General features: G+C 42.5%; 1 long non-coding RNA gene across 1 annotated transcript in view; it reads right to left on the bottom strand.

The window, feature by feature from the left end:
* Positions 1-404: 404 nt before the first annotated feature.
* The window catches only part of LOC146817175 (uncharacterized), a 184,154-nt gene continuing 168,038 nt past the window's right edge, over positions 405-16,520 (bottom strand). Inside the window, exon 4 of the long non-coding RNA XR_014962497.1 lies at positions 405-505. This is a non-coding gene — a long non-coding RNA (uncharacterized LOC146817175). The remainder of the gene's footprint in view (positions 506-16,520) is intronic.

Genomic DNA, 16,520 nt, shown 5'->3' with positions numbered 1-16,520 from the left:
TACTATACCCCATGACAATGCATAGATGTGTAGAAAAGCATCATGATGGTAACAAAAGTGGATGTATGCACTTGAGTAATCTCCGTGTCACTTGAACGTTGATGCTATATCAACTAATTATCAATATTACAAGAAAGCTCATGCAAAAGAATTAAATGGGCAAGCGCTAACAATATAGGTACTATACCATATAAATTGACGGATGGCGAATATCTCGCAAAAAATATCCATAGCGCCTGAAAATAACATGCTTAATTATTGTGAAAACATGTGGCAGAGATTTACAAATGTAAGTGTCATTATTGTTTGTTATTATTCATGTTTAATTTGTATACTACAATTCCCATAATGCCACATTGAGGCAAAGATGGGATAAATGGAAGACACAAATGACAACTCACTTACCGTGATCAAAACCGAGAGTAGGCTGAAACGCGTTGGTCTGAGTGGAAAATAAATATATATTGAAAGCTGAAAAGTCAAGTCTTGTGTGCCGCGTCTTTTGCTGAAAATAAATAAATAAATAAAGAAATTAAAAAAAAGAAAATATATATATATATATATATATATTAGGAAAACTTCCGGCAAAAACCGGTTCCTCTCCAAGCGGGGTCAGTGCGAGGTTCGGGTGTCGGAACCCAGTTGTAAATCAAAGAAATCCAGTGGTCAATTAACTCACTAGAAAAGACTCACACACCAGGGTCACTGTAAAGTCCAAGTGTAGTATTGAAGACACGTTATGGTGAATCAGCAGCGCTTGCCGGATTTTGTTTTAAATTCAGTGTATATTGATTTCAAGCTTAATATATCTTCCAAATCATCGGGGAAAACACCACATGAAAGCATTTCATTTAATTTCGTTTAACACTTCAGCGGCAATGTAACCACACGCCGAACAAAAGACTCTCTTTTACTTTCAACAAGAATGTAATGTTGTGAACTACAATGGACATTAAGATAGTCTGTTTATACTATCTATACATGCAACCAGTTTGTGTTGGTCCGTCTTTTGTTTTGTTTAATGTACACTTTAAATGGATTTTTCACAATTTAGTAGTCCTAAATTTAGCCTTAGGACTACTAAATTGAGAAAAATCCTAATTTTAAGACTTTCGGTATTCACAGAAGGCATTTAGGAGTCCTAAAGTTAGGAGTCCTAACTATACTACTACTAAACTGAGAAAAATCCTAATTTTAAGACTTTCGGTATTCACAGAAGGCATTTAGGAGTCCTAAAGTTAGGGCTCCTAACTTCTGTGAATACCGAAATGAGTGAGTGCCTTCTGTGAATACCAAAATGAGTAGGTGCCTTCTGTGAATACCAAAATGGTAGTAAGTTTAGGATTTTGTCTTAAGTTAGTTCTGTGAATCGGGCCTCTAGTGTTTAAAACACTGTAATATGTGTGCATATATGTTTTTTAGACTTTATGGAAAAATGTGCGGTCACCGACGTCATCACTACTCCAGGTGTCACCGCAAAAACAGAAAATAGATCTTAAAGATGGTTTTTCTAGCAAGTCAGTGGAAAAATATGAGTTCAAACAGTACATTAATGAAACCCTATTGTCTAAAATACTATAACATGTGTGCATATATGTGTTTTACACTTTATGAAAAAGGCAATTATTGTTCTAAGTGAGATTTGTAATATAGCACAGCTAGCCATAGTTAAAAATTTAGGGGCAGATTTATGTTGCCTGGCGCATCCCTGCAAATCAGCAAGGATGCGCCAGGAATGATGCGTCACGCAAGTTTACCCTTGCGCCACACATGATGCGCCGCATTTATAATGCGGCGCATCATGGTGCAGGAATAAACAGATGCGTGACGCATCCAATGGCGTAAGGTTGGCGCAGTGCTTCAGTTGCGTCGCAAGCGCGACGCAACTCCAGCACTGTTCCAACCAACCCTATCCCTAACATGGTGCGTCAAGCCTTACGCCTGCTTCAAGCAGGCGCAGGGTTTTGGCGCATCAGCGTTGGGAAAGTGACTCAGTCAAATCTTATAGATTTGACTGAGTCACTTTTCAGGGGCGTTCCTGCGACGGAACGCCCCCCCTATGTCGACACGCCCACGTGAAACCTGACGCAGGTTTTACGTGGCGCAGGGCTTTACATCGTGACGCATCTCCATAGATGCGTCACGATGTAAATATGGCGCAACGTGGCGCAGGGTTTACACCGCCGCTGCGTCACAAAAGTGACGCAACGGCGGCGTAAAAGTGGCGCATCTCCGACATAGATCTGCCCCTTAGTGTTTAGATATGGACTACGATTTGTAATGGAGAGTGTAGCTTGTACTCTCACTGCCAGCATGTAAAATCAGTTTGTTAGATGTCAAATTTACGTTCTAGTGCACAAACCTGACTTCTGACATATTTTGTAGGTATGCCATAAACCATGGTTCTTTCTGGTAAAAAACAGTGATAGTTGTCCATTTGTGTTTCTGTAACTTACTCATTATGTGGACACTACTATGCGAAGTACTATATACACTACACCACCCATGTTGTAACTGACACACATGTTTCTAAAGTAAATAGGCTCACATTCTCCTAGTCAAGGATAACCAGAAGAACCCATACATTCACTAACATACTCACAATGTAGATATATATCTAGCACTATCAAAACCTGTTGGAGATAAGCTTCTAATTCTTAATTAACCCTGGGTGGTGAACTCCACTCTGCTTGCGGAGTTTGCAGAGTTTTCTGCACTCCGCGTTATGTGGAGATTGTGGAGTTTCGAAAAACTCCACTTCGCATTGAGGAGCAGAGTTTTTAATCCTCACTGGCGTTCGTCAACATCAAGTTGGCGACCACAAGCGAGGAAATAAACCTCCCGGCGAGATTTTTCCTTGTTCACAATTGTCAACATCAAGTTGGCGAGCCCGAGAGTGGAGAATCAACATACCGGCAAGATTTCTCAACGCGGGGGGTCAGGTTTCTCATTGCGAGTGGTCACGTATGCTCGCGACAGCTCGTGTTGAGAAACTGCCCGTTCGCGTTGAGAAAGCTGCCAGAAGGAGTGAAGGGACCGCTTGCACTATGCATGGTTTCTTTCGCAATGATTGCACAGAGCGAAAAAGCATCTGGCACTGTGCAATCACCACGAACAGCATTTTTCTATTGTACTCTGCCGCTCGCGTAGCTCCGAGTAGTGCGGCGGAGTTTTTTTTGCACTTCGCGGAGTGCCGCGTAGTGCAACTTCACAAACTCTACCCAGGGTTATTCTTAATACAGGCACCTAGGAATTCATTTAGGTATCTATGTTACAGCTTTCAGAACAGAGAGCCAGGCACTGGTACATTTTCTTAAGCATGTTATAGTACTGCTAGCTAGGCCATAGCACTGGGTACTATGTGTGTAATATGTAAGATATGGACTTTTAATATCTGAGTGAGCTATATGTGCTTATAAACATTCTTGTACTCAAGTGTACTTGCAGTGTCCAATCCATGGGTGTAGAATTTAATAAAATATCTACCTCTCCATGGGGCAGGTTGCTTCATAAATCTACTTGTCCTGTAACAAAATACACTTGTCCCTTTTGTGCCATGTAATGCAGAGACAAATTATGGCAGAAATCTCATTACATAGGAGCTCTAAAATAGCCTCTCTGATTATGCCGGGTCTCCATCCATTTAATTTTCTTTTTTTTTTGTAATCTCTTTATTTGCATTTTATAGATTTTCTTATGAAATACAGTATACAAAGGATCATTAGTGAATGTCCGCTTCGGCCATGACCGTTCTTGCTCCCAAAACTTTACACAGATTCTTATTTATTACATTATTGTTTAGAAAAACAGGGGAATAACATGTTGTATATTTTGGAAGGTCTATCAATACATTTTGTCTTGCCACCGATCTATCCGTATATCTTACATAACTATGTGTTACTTTTGCTTGGATTATTTCAATGCAGTAATGAGGTTACTAACTTATACAAGTAAACAGTTATATAACTTTGTTTTCCAGTGCAATCTACACCCACAACAATTGAGCTGCTCCCAACATGTTTTAGCGCCTGCCCCCATACTGCTAATTTGATCAGCTGTGTTTGTTTATACCACTGCCTGTTTCTCATTAGTTAACAGATTGAGACCATATCGGCCACCAATTTCGTTCCTACTCTGGCCTAAGTGAGCTCAACCAACCTTCTTCTTCATCTCCATCCCCATCCGATGACTGTGCCCCTTCCTCTGATAGCCCAGCTTGCTGTAGCGACACCAGTATTGTGTCCCAGTGTAATGCAATGGGATATTTGCGTAGCCCCGCTGTATCTTTTTTGTGTAGAGCTGCACTTTCAGCCTGAGCCCACACCAGTAACAACCTCCTCCATTACTCTACCGATGGAGGGTGTTTATTTTTCCATTGACGGGTGACTAGTATTTTACCTGTTATGAGACCTAGCTCTATAAATCTGGATGTGACTTTGTGTTTTAAAGTCTGGGATACACTCCCAATATGCATTTCCCCATGTTTGTAGCCGTGGCTGGTCGGTGCATTCCAACAAACGTGCCCGACCTACCTCCAATACCTGTGCAACCGGGGACCATTCCACAGCATGTGGAGTAGGTCAGCGCCAATCTGTTCACAGTGGGGCATGCAGTGTCTGTTAGTTGAAAGTATCTATTTATTTTGTCTGGAGATAATTAGGCTCTATTTATGATGTAGAACTGTATTTATGTGGAATTTTGCGTTCTGCGGAATTTGTACAGCGTTTACAAGTATGATATCCCATTTCTTCTCTTCCCAGGGCCTGCCCCTGTCCATTTCCCAGTTTGTGCACAGTGCCACAGGGGGCCTCTGTGTATGTGTCGAAAATGCCTCCATTAGATAATGTACGATATGAATGCCTGTTCCCATAACATGTAGGTATTGTATTACTAAGTGGGATTTGGGTTCAGTGTTCAGGTCCCCCCCATGCCCTAGTCAGCACAGACATAATTGAATTGTGCAATATGAATTGACTCGGTGGAATATTTGTGCCTTGTATTAATGCTCCGAATGGTGGTAAGGTTCCGTCTGCATATATGTCCCCCAGTGTTTGCACCAACAGTGCTCCTTCCATAGTAGAGTTTGAATACTACCAATTCCCTTATGTTGCCATGTTTCCTCATATCGACATGTTGGGACTGAAGGGGATGGTAAACAACAGTTCCAGGGTTGGAATGCCATTATGAGTCTGTGTAAATCCACTAACTTGCATGTTTTAACTGTTTTCACCAACTCTTCTCAAATCTTTCTCATACTGAGAAAAGTTGGAAATTTACTCCTGACAATGGCAGACATAAAACTTCTTACAGGCTTGGGGAAAAAAGAAGTTGGAGGAAAGTGAACTTGCAAACACTCAGATTTTCGCATGAGAAAATCTACACCTGCATATTTGCTCATGCTAAAATGCAGTTCTCAAATATTTTCTAGGAGTTCTATTTCTTGGCCTCTTCTGTAAAGTCTTGCGAATTCACGAAAGCCGTATATCTGCATTTAATGCAAGGACATAGGTGCACTTTTGAGACTTAATTTAATATTTGGGCCTCTAATGGGGTTTGGCATTAACCATGACCTTTTGTGTTTATTAAATTTCTGTCTATGTCCCTCTCTCTCTCTCTCTTGATATGGGCTAGCTTGTGAGTGACAGCATTCTCTTCTCTCACAAGGACCATATCAACAAACAGTTGTTTTTTTCAGAGCCAGGAACTAATGTGGAAATGTGTGCTTTTTGAGACCAAAACAATTTTTGTTTTTTTCCAATATTTGTTATAATGGTGAGGGCCCAGCAGCTCCCACACCAATAAGGTTTTACAAAAGACATGCCAAAACAAGTCACTCATTGACAAAACCAAAAGGTTAACCAACAATTTCCGAACTACTGGCTTTACCAATGCTTTTTTATTTTTATGTTTCCCATAATATTATTAAAACTGGTTACTCTGATTTTCCCATTATGAATATGTTTGGGAAATTCTTGCATACATCAACACATTTTACTAAATGATGCTGCAAAGAAATGGTACCTACATTTTTATAGTAGTTTAGCTAAATGTTTTTGCATTTTTTGTGAACATTTTATTTTGAAAGCAAAGAACTCTCAATCTTGCTTTCAAGCTTTTACAAATATTTGCATCTAATCAGAGGGCATTCTGGGTGTGTTATACATAGCCTCATATTGCTAATCATTGAAAATGTGTGTACACATCTTTATGCTGGAACCACTGTCAGTACTGCAGTCGGAGATAACAACATTTCTTAGAGTGCTCACCATATTAATAAAGACTGTGCATTAATGAACCATAAATACATGTTGAACAGTATTGACACATGGATGCAAATATTACCTTAACTGCTGAGAATCCCCTTCCCTGTTTCATAATATGGCACTGTAATCTGGCAGCCAAAGGGTTTGTGCTGTAGGGGGTTGGGCCTACTTGTCCCAAGGACAAAATACACATGAAAACCTGTTGCCCTTGAACCCCAAACTATATGTCCCGAGCGTCTAGCTGTAGGAATTCCACATCCCTGCCAATCCATACTTTATTTTGCCATAACTAAGTAGAAACATTGGCATTATGTCTTGTGTGTGGTGTAATTGACATGTGCATGCAGTTATACTGTTAGGGCTCTCTTCTAACTTAAAAATTCTCCACAAGGTGTAAACTGCTCTTTTAGAACATATGACTGCGCACTAAGGAAGGGTGTAGTTAGGCTATAGCATAGGGAGCTTTATGCTTAAAATGTACCTCATGTACTCTGAAGATTCACTGAGCTATATGGATTTCTACAGAACTATGTTTCCAATTATAAGTGTACCAGACTTCTATGGGATACAGCTAAATACAAAAGCAGAGAGACACTAAAACAACCAACATGCACTCCCTTAGAGACACATTTTGATAACCACATAGGTTACGAACAGAGGCGGTTATTTTCCTACAAACTTATATACACATGCAAGGACATCACCAGATACAACTGACACATTCATTCACATATCAGCTAAAGAACTGACACCTTCACATCTAATATGCACTGAAGTAGCCTTTAAATCATATTTTGGGCCTTCTACAGTTTAGCGTCTGGATACAGTTTTAGTGCTAGCCCAACCTTCATATTTTAAACACCTGCATAAGATATAGCCTGATTTTCTATTAGATAAAAGTGACCACTGAGGTAGGCTGTAGCTTGTCCATAGGGTAGGCTGCTATGAACTTAAAAGGTAACACATGTACTCTGAAGATTCACTGAGCTCTATGTATTCATACAAATTAATGTACCCCACTAAACATTCACCTCATCAACCAGAGTTTATTCTGACACAGCTTAGTAGGAAAGAAGACAGTCACAAAAACACTCACTGACATAGTAACAGAAGCATCTAATGATGTACTGATATAGACACGTAGAAGTGTTATCTATGTAGTGCTAATGAAGGCAGTTGCACACAGACTTAAAAAACCTATTACTCACTGGCACATTGAGGAGTCAAACCATGCAGTCCCTCAAAGAGACAGTTAGATAACTCTTGAGGTAATAAACAGAGGCACTTTTTTGCCCACAAACGTACATGGACATGCAATGACAGCCCCGGATAGCACTGAGACATTCATTCACATATTTATTCATGAACTCACACATTCAAGTATAACATCCACATAAGATGCTATTGCATCATGTTATGGGCCTTTTGCAGTTTAGTGTCTGGATGCAGTTTTTCTGCTAGTATCACTTTCATATTTTAAACTGCTCCACAAGGCATAAACGAGCCTTTTATTATAAATAAGTCACCACCGAGGTAGTCTGTAGCTAGCCAAAAGGACAGGCTGGTATTTGCTTAAAAGGTAGCACATGTAGACTGAAGAGTCACTGAGCTATCTGCTTCTTATAAATTCATGAGTTTTAAACATCCACTATACCAACCAGAGTTTAATCTGACACACCTTAGTAGAGAAGCAGACAGGCATTATAACACCGACTGACCTAGTGACAGAAGCTTCTGAAGAAGTGCTGATATAGACAGGCAAAAGTAATATATATCTAGCACTAATGAAGGAAGTTGCAAACACACCTAAAATGTATTACTCACTAACACATCCAGGAGGCAACCATACAGCCCTTTACAGACACATTAAAATAACCATAGAGGTTACAAACAGAGCCAGTGATTTGTCCATGAACTTATATCACATCCAATGACAGCCCCAGATACAACAAGACATTTATTCACATATCTGTTAAGGAACTAACACTTCTAAGTGCAACATGCATATAAGCAGCCTTTACAACAGATTATGGCCCTTGTACACTTTAGCATCTGGATGCAGTTTTAGTGCTAGCCCATCCTTCATATTTTAAACACCTACGCAAGCCATAGACTTATCTTTTATTAGATTAAATTGACCACCAAGGTAGGCTGTTGCTAGGCCATAGGGTAAGCTGCTATGTGCCTAAAATGTAGCACATGTACTCTGAAGACTTACTGGGCTATATGTTTTTATACAAACTCATGAACCCTGTTACACATTCACTGTACCCAGGGCCGGTCTGGCCGTAGAAGGCACCGGATGTTTCCCTGGTGGCCCGGAGGGGTGGGTGCCAGTTTTGTACCCCTAGGAGCCAGTTTTGTTACTGGAGGCCGGTTTTGCAGCAGTGCTGCAAAATAGGTACCCTGTAACAAAAGTGTGAGCAGTGCTTGTAACTAGCACCACCCCCGGGACGGTCAAGCAGCAATCTTACAGCGCTGACTGTACCAACCAGAGTTTAATCTGACACACCTTAGTTGGAAAGCAGGCAGGCACTTAAACACCCAGTGACATAGTGACAGAAGCATCTATGTATGTAGTGGTAATGATGGCAGTTGCACACACCTAAAAAACCTAATACGCACTAACACATCCAAGAGGCAAGAAATGCAGCTCCTTAAAGACAAATTTACATTTCCTTAGAAGTTACAAACAGGTAGTAGTTAACCCACAAACGCACATGCAGATGCAATGACAGCCCCAGATATATCTAAGACTTGCATTCACATATCTGCTAAAGAATTGACACTTTCAAGTCTAACATGCACAGAACTAGCCCTTCCATCATGTTTTGGGCCTTGTACAGTTTAGTATCTGAATGCAGTTTTAGTTGTTGCACAACCTTCATATTTTAAAGTCCTACAAAAGGCACAAACTGATATTTGACTATATATAACTCAGTACTGAGGTAGGCTGTAGATAGGCCACAAGGCAGGCTGATATGTGCTGAAAAGGCTACACATGTAGTTTGAAGATTGACTGAGCTAGATACGCTCAAATAAACTAAATGTAATGTTTAGAAACTCATTGTTTCCTACATCTCTTTCCTCCCCGACTAGTTGGTAGATACAATGACCTGCCTGTACACATACTAGCGGCCAAATAAAGATCTACTAGACTTTACTCAAAGGACCCTAGATTTAGGCAATGTATCCCTTACATGTTTAATCCACTGTTTGAAAGTGACATGTCTGGATTATCTTATGCCATAAATCACATTATACAAAACAGTTGTAGATCTCCAAAATCTATCAGCAAGGGAATTTGAGAAAGTTCATGGAAAAGATGAACAACTGGAATGTATACATGATTATTCTAATGGCATGTCAAGTGGGTACCAACAAATATTGGTATCATCGTCATGGTGAGCGGAAATGTATGTTGAGAATTTTAGGAGCACCTACATGGTTTCTAACACTCAGTTGTGCTGAGTATGCATGGGATGACCTGCTGGAATTCTACCGAGAGGCAAATTCAAATATAAAAGACATTATTCTGAAGACACCAGGAGAACTCTGCTCATTGAATACTGCAAATGTTTGTAGATATTTCAATCGCGGATTTCAAGTAGTGATGTCTTTCATCTGTGACAAAAGTAATCCTCCTCTTGGTGAAGTAACTGATTTCTTTTGGTGCAAAGAGTACCAAGCCAGAGGTGCTCCACACATTCATATGCTGTTATGTGTAAAAGATGCCCCAAAGATAGGAACAGACAGTGATGCTTCTGTGTCTTTTATAGAGCAGTATGTGACGTGTGTCATCTCAAAGGAGCGTGGTGAAAAAATGTTAAGACAACAAGTTCTATGATTCCAAAATCATTGGTGTGGGAAATACTGTTGTTGAAAATAAAGATTGAAAGGGACATTTTGTATAAGATTAAGTTTTGGCTTTTCATGAACAGTGATCTCAGAAGGAAGAGTTAGCAGCATTTTGTCTTGACTTGCATGTCCGACTGGATCAGTTCCTTTGCCACTCCACCACACAGCTGAGAGTAACAGAAGCTGAATACCTAGGGAAGACCCTTTCCGATCATTGCCCACTTTTTTGAAAATATATTTGATTGAGTTTTGAAGCATAAACACAACAAGAAAATGTACATGCACTACTCTACACACCACTTCCACCTACCTGTGATAGATTTTGTCACCTTCAACAAGCATTGTGCCTTCAGATAGTATCAAAAGTGCATAGTAGCCCCCCCCATTTGCCCCAAATCTTGGCAAATTTGCTAGGGCAACCCATAGGAACATAAACCAATTCCTCCTGCTTGGCACACCAGTCCATACCATTTCGATATTGTCAGCGGGTGTTGGCATTTCCAATCCAGCTTTACATTCACATTTGCTAGACCGACAAGCATTCGGTCTTCCTTGGCACCCATATCTCATGCAAAAGACCCAACAGTGCCAGTTTAGGAGCCAATGCAATCCTCCTGTCCAACACTTCAGATGAAGACTGAGCTATACGTGCCAAATAGCACGCTACAGTTGGACACTGCTACGCCATGTGAAAGAAGTTGGAGTTAGACAGTGAGCAGTGGGTTCAGTGAGAGTCTGTGAGAATTCCAACTCACCAGAGCCACTGTGGTGTAAATTAGTTCATGTTAGATAGTGCAACTGTATCAGCCACAGGTGCGTTGGTATGGCAATCTCACTAGGGCCATGCAGGCCTTGCGCCATCTAGCATCTTCACACTCCCCCACCTATTGCTCCCATAGGTGTTGGAGCATTTCAAGATCCTCTGGGGCATTATACACTACAAAATGGTATATCTGGTAAAAGTGGCCCATGAGCAGCTTCACTTCCAATGGGCTGAACTCAGCAGTTCATGGAGCGAAGTGTGATATACTGTAAATGCATGTCGAAGTTGCAGGTACTTATGAAACTGCATGGGCGAGAGTATAAAGGATTGCTGCAGATCTTGAAATGAGTGCATGTGTGTCCCGCTCCATACAACTCCCAGTGTTGTGACCCAGATCAAGTCAAATCCCTGCAAGCCCTCCAGTTGGGCCGTGTGACCGAGCCAACGGCCTCTCTATTGAGTTGTTTATTGGATTAATTTCTTGTTCCAGCCGATAAACCTATTGGCTGCCCTCCAGGTCAGGAAAATTGTTTTGGTGACTTCTGCAGTCTGGAATGGGAATACAGGATGTGAATCACATTGGTATTCTGTGTCACTCCAACCCCCCATTCACCCAGTCATTTATCACTAGGAGCTGGGACACCAAGAAATGTATTCAGATATCTACTTCCCCTATCCCTCTGTCATAGATGGACATGCAGGATTTGCTAAAAGCTATGCGGGGGTGGAGAAGGAGGTCCATCACCTCAGTGAACCATGTCTTGGGGATATTGAGTGGGCAGGTCTGCAACATGTATAGAAAACGTGGCTGAATCATCATTTCAATAAGTACAACTCGACTCAATATGTTCAGGCAGAGACTTCTCCAGGTGTCCAGATGTGCTTTGTTAATAGTCTGTAATGGAGTGAGGTTCGAGTTGCGGGTAATCTCCAGCAACATGGCAATATGTATACCCAGATATTTAAAGCTGAGGTGGTGGGCTGGAACGTCTGACTTCCAGGAGAATGTGGCATTGGTACCACATACTAGAACAAGAAGTGATTTGTATCGATTCATACGGAGGTCAGAGGCCTCTTCAAGAACCCCAGTGAATGTCCAGCACTCAGAGACCAAAGTCTTGAGGATTGGCCAGGAAAAGGATGACATCATCCACATATATGGTAATCCTGTCCTCTTGCACCCCAGTCCAATCCCACCCCTTCACCCGGGTATCATAGTGGATAATTCTTTCCAGAGGTACACCTGTTTGGTACCACGTCTAAGTGGGAAGGGACAAGACAGTACTTCCTTTGAAAAGGACTCATTGGAGTCTGGTAGCCAGCACTTTGACAAAAATCTTAATGTCACTGTTATCAGGAAGATAGGACAATATGAGGCACAGCACTACAGGGGTTGTCCTGCTTTATGAAGGACCACTGTAGCTGTAAGCATAAGCCAGCCAGGACAGAACAGTCTTGTGCCACTTCCTTATAGAACCTGAGTAGATGCAAGATAAGAATGTCACAAAATGTATTATAATATTCAAGGGGGAACCCATCAGCACCTGGGGTTTTCCTGGTATTCAGAGAATGGACAGCCACCCTAGCTTGTCCTCCTTAAGAGGGGACTCCAGCTTTTCTCACTGTGACCATTCAAGACGTAGAAGAGGCACATCAAGTAGGAACAGGCAAGCCACCTCCTGAGGAAACATGGGCCGGTGAGCATAAAGTCACTTGTAAAAGTCAGCAAAGGTGTCCGCTATCTCACTAGGGGAGCGCATGGGGCAGCCCTGGGGATCGCCGATGAATGGGATCAGTTTGGAGCTTGTATCCCTGGTAGCAAGCCAGAATAGGAGTTTACCACTTTTGCCTCCATGTTCAAACACACAGTCAACTGATGCCCTCCAACACTGGTGAGCCTCATTGAATGCCAGCTGTCTGAAGGGAAGCCCGTCCACTTTCTAGTTCTTGACGTAAGGATTCAGACATGTCAGTGGCTATTTTAGATGCCAGGTGCAGAATATGGATTTCAAGCTCTGTGATGCTGCAAAGTTTGTCTCGTTCTGCATGTTTGAGGAAAGATTTGGCCAGCCCCCCGATGGATGACTTTACCAGCTGCCCACACAGTACCCACAGTACCCTCGGTCATCAGTAGGAACTAGGCATTTAAACGTCAGAAGGGTTGTTTGCATGTCATAAGGGTTCCCATGTAAAGCAGCAGTAAAGCAGAAGTAGTGATTGATCTAAGATCCCACTGGGAAGAATGTCTGTAACGGTTCTGAGTTATTCCCCACTTTTACAGCATACTGAGTGGCAAGAGCCTACATCACCTGTGCCCACCTGGAAATTGAAAACTATGGCCACGACGATACTGTCTTCCAGGTGAAGACTCAAGACATGCTGCTCAACTATATAACGGAAAATAGGGGGAGAGCCACCAAGAGATTAGTAGACTGGAATGCCCTTAAGACTGTGGTGAGGGGCCTGAGGTGAGGGACTACTGAAAACATGTGTTCATTGGGGCACGGGGAGAGATCAGTTGGGAACTCGTCCAGGTGGAGGGCTCCTTAGAAGGACTTGAGAAGGCTGCACTGACTTTGGATGCTGCTCTGGAGGACTTGACTGAAGGGTGGGACCGGTATGGCCACCCCCTAGAATCCTTATGGTATATAGACTGCAGGATGTACCAGGCAAGGCACCTCAAGGATGGCGGCAAACCAGGTCACCTGTTGCATTGGCTCTTTTGGAGCACCACTGCTACGGAGCTAATAATCAATATCATTTTGTCCCTGATGTTGGTTGCACCTGCCCTAGCGGCAATACATGAGGCTTTCTATGAGCATTACCGGGCTCTATATAACCCTGATCCAATGCAGTGATAATCTAACAATCCAGCTGAAGGGAAGAGAGGCCCTGAACAGTCCAATCACAGAGGATGAGGTCCATGGTGCTATTCAAGACTCTCCTATAGGTAAATCTCTGGGGTTGGGCAGCCTGTCGGTTGAATTTTATGAAATGTATGAAGCCCTATCGGCTCTCAAGCTAGTCAAAGTTTATACCGCTGCCCCTGAGAAGGGAATCTTGTCCCCCTCTATGTGAGAAACACTGCTAGTGTCGCTCCTGAAGCCGGGAAGAGACTCGCTGAAGATATTTTCACACACACCTCAATCTCCGATGGGCAGTGAGTATATGATACTTAAAAAGCTACTTGCAACAAGGTTAATGGGATATATGCCAGTACTGGTCCTTTCTGATCAAAATTGATTCATACTGGGTTGATCCACAACCCTTAATATTCACAGACTGCACAGATTGCTACTGGAGGCCCTATAGAAGTAGCCTCATGTGGTGTGCCCAGTGTTAGACCCGGAAAAGGCATTTCGTACCTTGGACTGGGAAAATATATTTGTGGCCCTGCACCAAATGGGCACACAGTGCTGGTTTTTACAGATGATCAAATGGCTCTATACGGCCCCGGTGGCGAGATTCTGGATTGGTTGGAATATTTCTGAGCTTATCCAGATGAGTAGAGGCACACACTAGGGCTGTCCCCTCTCCCAACTGCTCTTTGAGCTAGATCCTCTTTTGCAGTAATATCAGCAATCTGGCTAAGACTTGGACATACCTAATGGCGGTGTCATGCAAGCTGTCTCACCATATGTAGATGATGTATTTGTGTACAATAAGAATATCCATAGCGGTATCGGTGATTTCAGACACATACTGGATTAATTCAAGAGTGCCTAAGGTTTGGGAGTGAACTGGCAAAAGACCTGTCTTTTTCCACTTCATCTGGACTGTCTTCCATGCCCCATAGCAATCGGCAAGCAAATTGTTGGGTGGGCCATCCACACATTTTGCTACCTAGGTATAAATATGTATCATACAACTGAGGACATACTGGAGGCTAATCTTGGGACAGCAATCTCCTCTCTGAGATCCCAGATAGCATTTTAGTGCTCTCTCCATCTGATGGTGCAAGGTCTGATCAAACTCTAGAAAATGCTGCCAAGGCTCCTACAGTTTTTACTAATTAGCGAATACTTGTCCCTAGTAGCACCTTTAAGACAATGAATGCAATGTTGAGCAGGCTAATATGGAATGGGAGAAGATGCAGAGTGGTGCTGGCCAAGCTCCAACAGCTGATAGAGTATGGACTGCGAGTTCCAGTATTTGAACAATACTACCTGGTGGCACAACTCCAGTGGCCAGCTTGTTGCTTGGCTGACTGCCATTTTGTGGAGATATATAGGGTGGAGGTTGTTGAGAATGGTGCAGGAACTGTTTCTTCTGGGATTGGTGCTGCCAGCCACCTCAAATGCCCTCATTAGAGGGTTGCGCCTGAAATGTCACACTACACCCTGGATAGTCCTCTGGATTCCATTCGTATATTTCGATCAAGCATAGGTAGAGAGGGATTGCCCATCTGGGAGGCGTTAGGGGTGGATACGCTGGGATCTTTGTTTCTTGATGGAGCTCTGATCCCCTTTGATCTTCTGTCAGAAAAAAATGATCTTGCAGTTGGCCAATTTCTGGCACCCATACGTCTTGTGTTAATAGTAGAGTGCATGTGGGGCATAACTGCGACAGAACCCATGACGCACCACCTCATGCTGGTCCTCTACCCCATGGGCAATAGGAGGAGACTAGTTACATTGTTAACTAAAGCCAGTTCCTATAACACTCAAGACCCATTGGATACATCGCAGCAGGCCTTGGAGAGGGACATTGGATGTGAGCTGACCCTTAAGGAATGGGATAGAGTCCTACTGTACCCTAGGAACATTTCACATATTGCCCACTTTCAATATATACAGTTTAATGTGCTACATAGGGTTTAATTAGCACAGTTAAGATTCATAGGCTATTGCCTACTGCATCTCTGGAGTGCCCTTATTGCCGGGCCCCAATAGTGGATATGGTGCATTTGTTTTTTAACTGTCCATCAGCTAGAACACTGTGGGTGGAGGTCTGCACCACACTCTCATGGGCCGAGGGGACTTGGCCAGTGTGATGAACTGCTTGCTGGGTCTTTCAAGGTATTGTAAAATGGGAGAGTCACTACTCGCTTCATTAATCTAATCTTCTTGCTAGCTAAGCAAACCATAGCTATGCACTGGGAAGCCCTGGCACTCCCTGGTGTGGATTACTGGTAGAGGGTGAGTATCCAATAGGGGTTGGCAGAGGGAGTAGTGTTGCATTATGAAAAAGTAAGGGGCCTACAAATGCGCTGTTTCAGCAGAATGGGATGCACTGCTTACCACACTTCAGGACTCTCCTGAGGATGATGACATGTTAGCTTGATTGGGCATGTCATGCATCTGCTAGTCCTGTGCTTCTCAGAAACTACACTTTACCTTCACCTGGCATGCCCCTCTTACCCCCACATCAAGCCTAGGGATGGTTCACAGGTGGGACTGTATACCTCTACCCTGTTCTTATTCTCAGTAGGTGTTAAGGCTGATGTTCAGTTCTTTTAATAATACCCGCTACATATTTGTATGCCATCATGGGATCCGACTACAATGTGTAAGATTGTGAATTGCAACAAATAATGTGATTTACCAATATACCCTAACTGTCTGTACTGCTGATGATACTATATGACAAACATTTTTATAAAAATAGTTCCAAAAATATCATCAAGTAGAGCTCCA

The sequence above is a fragment of the Triturus cristatus genome, chromosome 6 (genome assembly GCF_964204655.1).
Source record: "Triturus cristatus chromosome 6, aTriCri1.1, whole genome shotgun sequence".
In the NCBI taxonomy this organism is placed as follows: Eukaryota; Metazoa; Chordata; class Amphibia; order Caudata; family Salamandridae; genus Triturus; species Triturus cristatus.
This window is presented reverse-complemented; position numbering and strand designations above follow the sequence as displayed.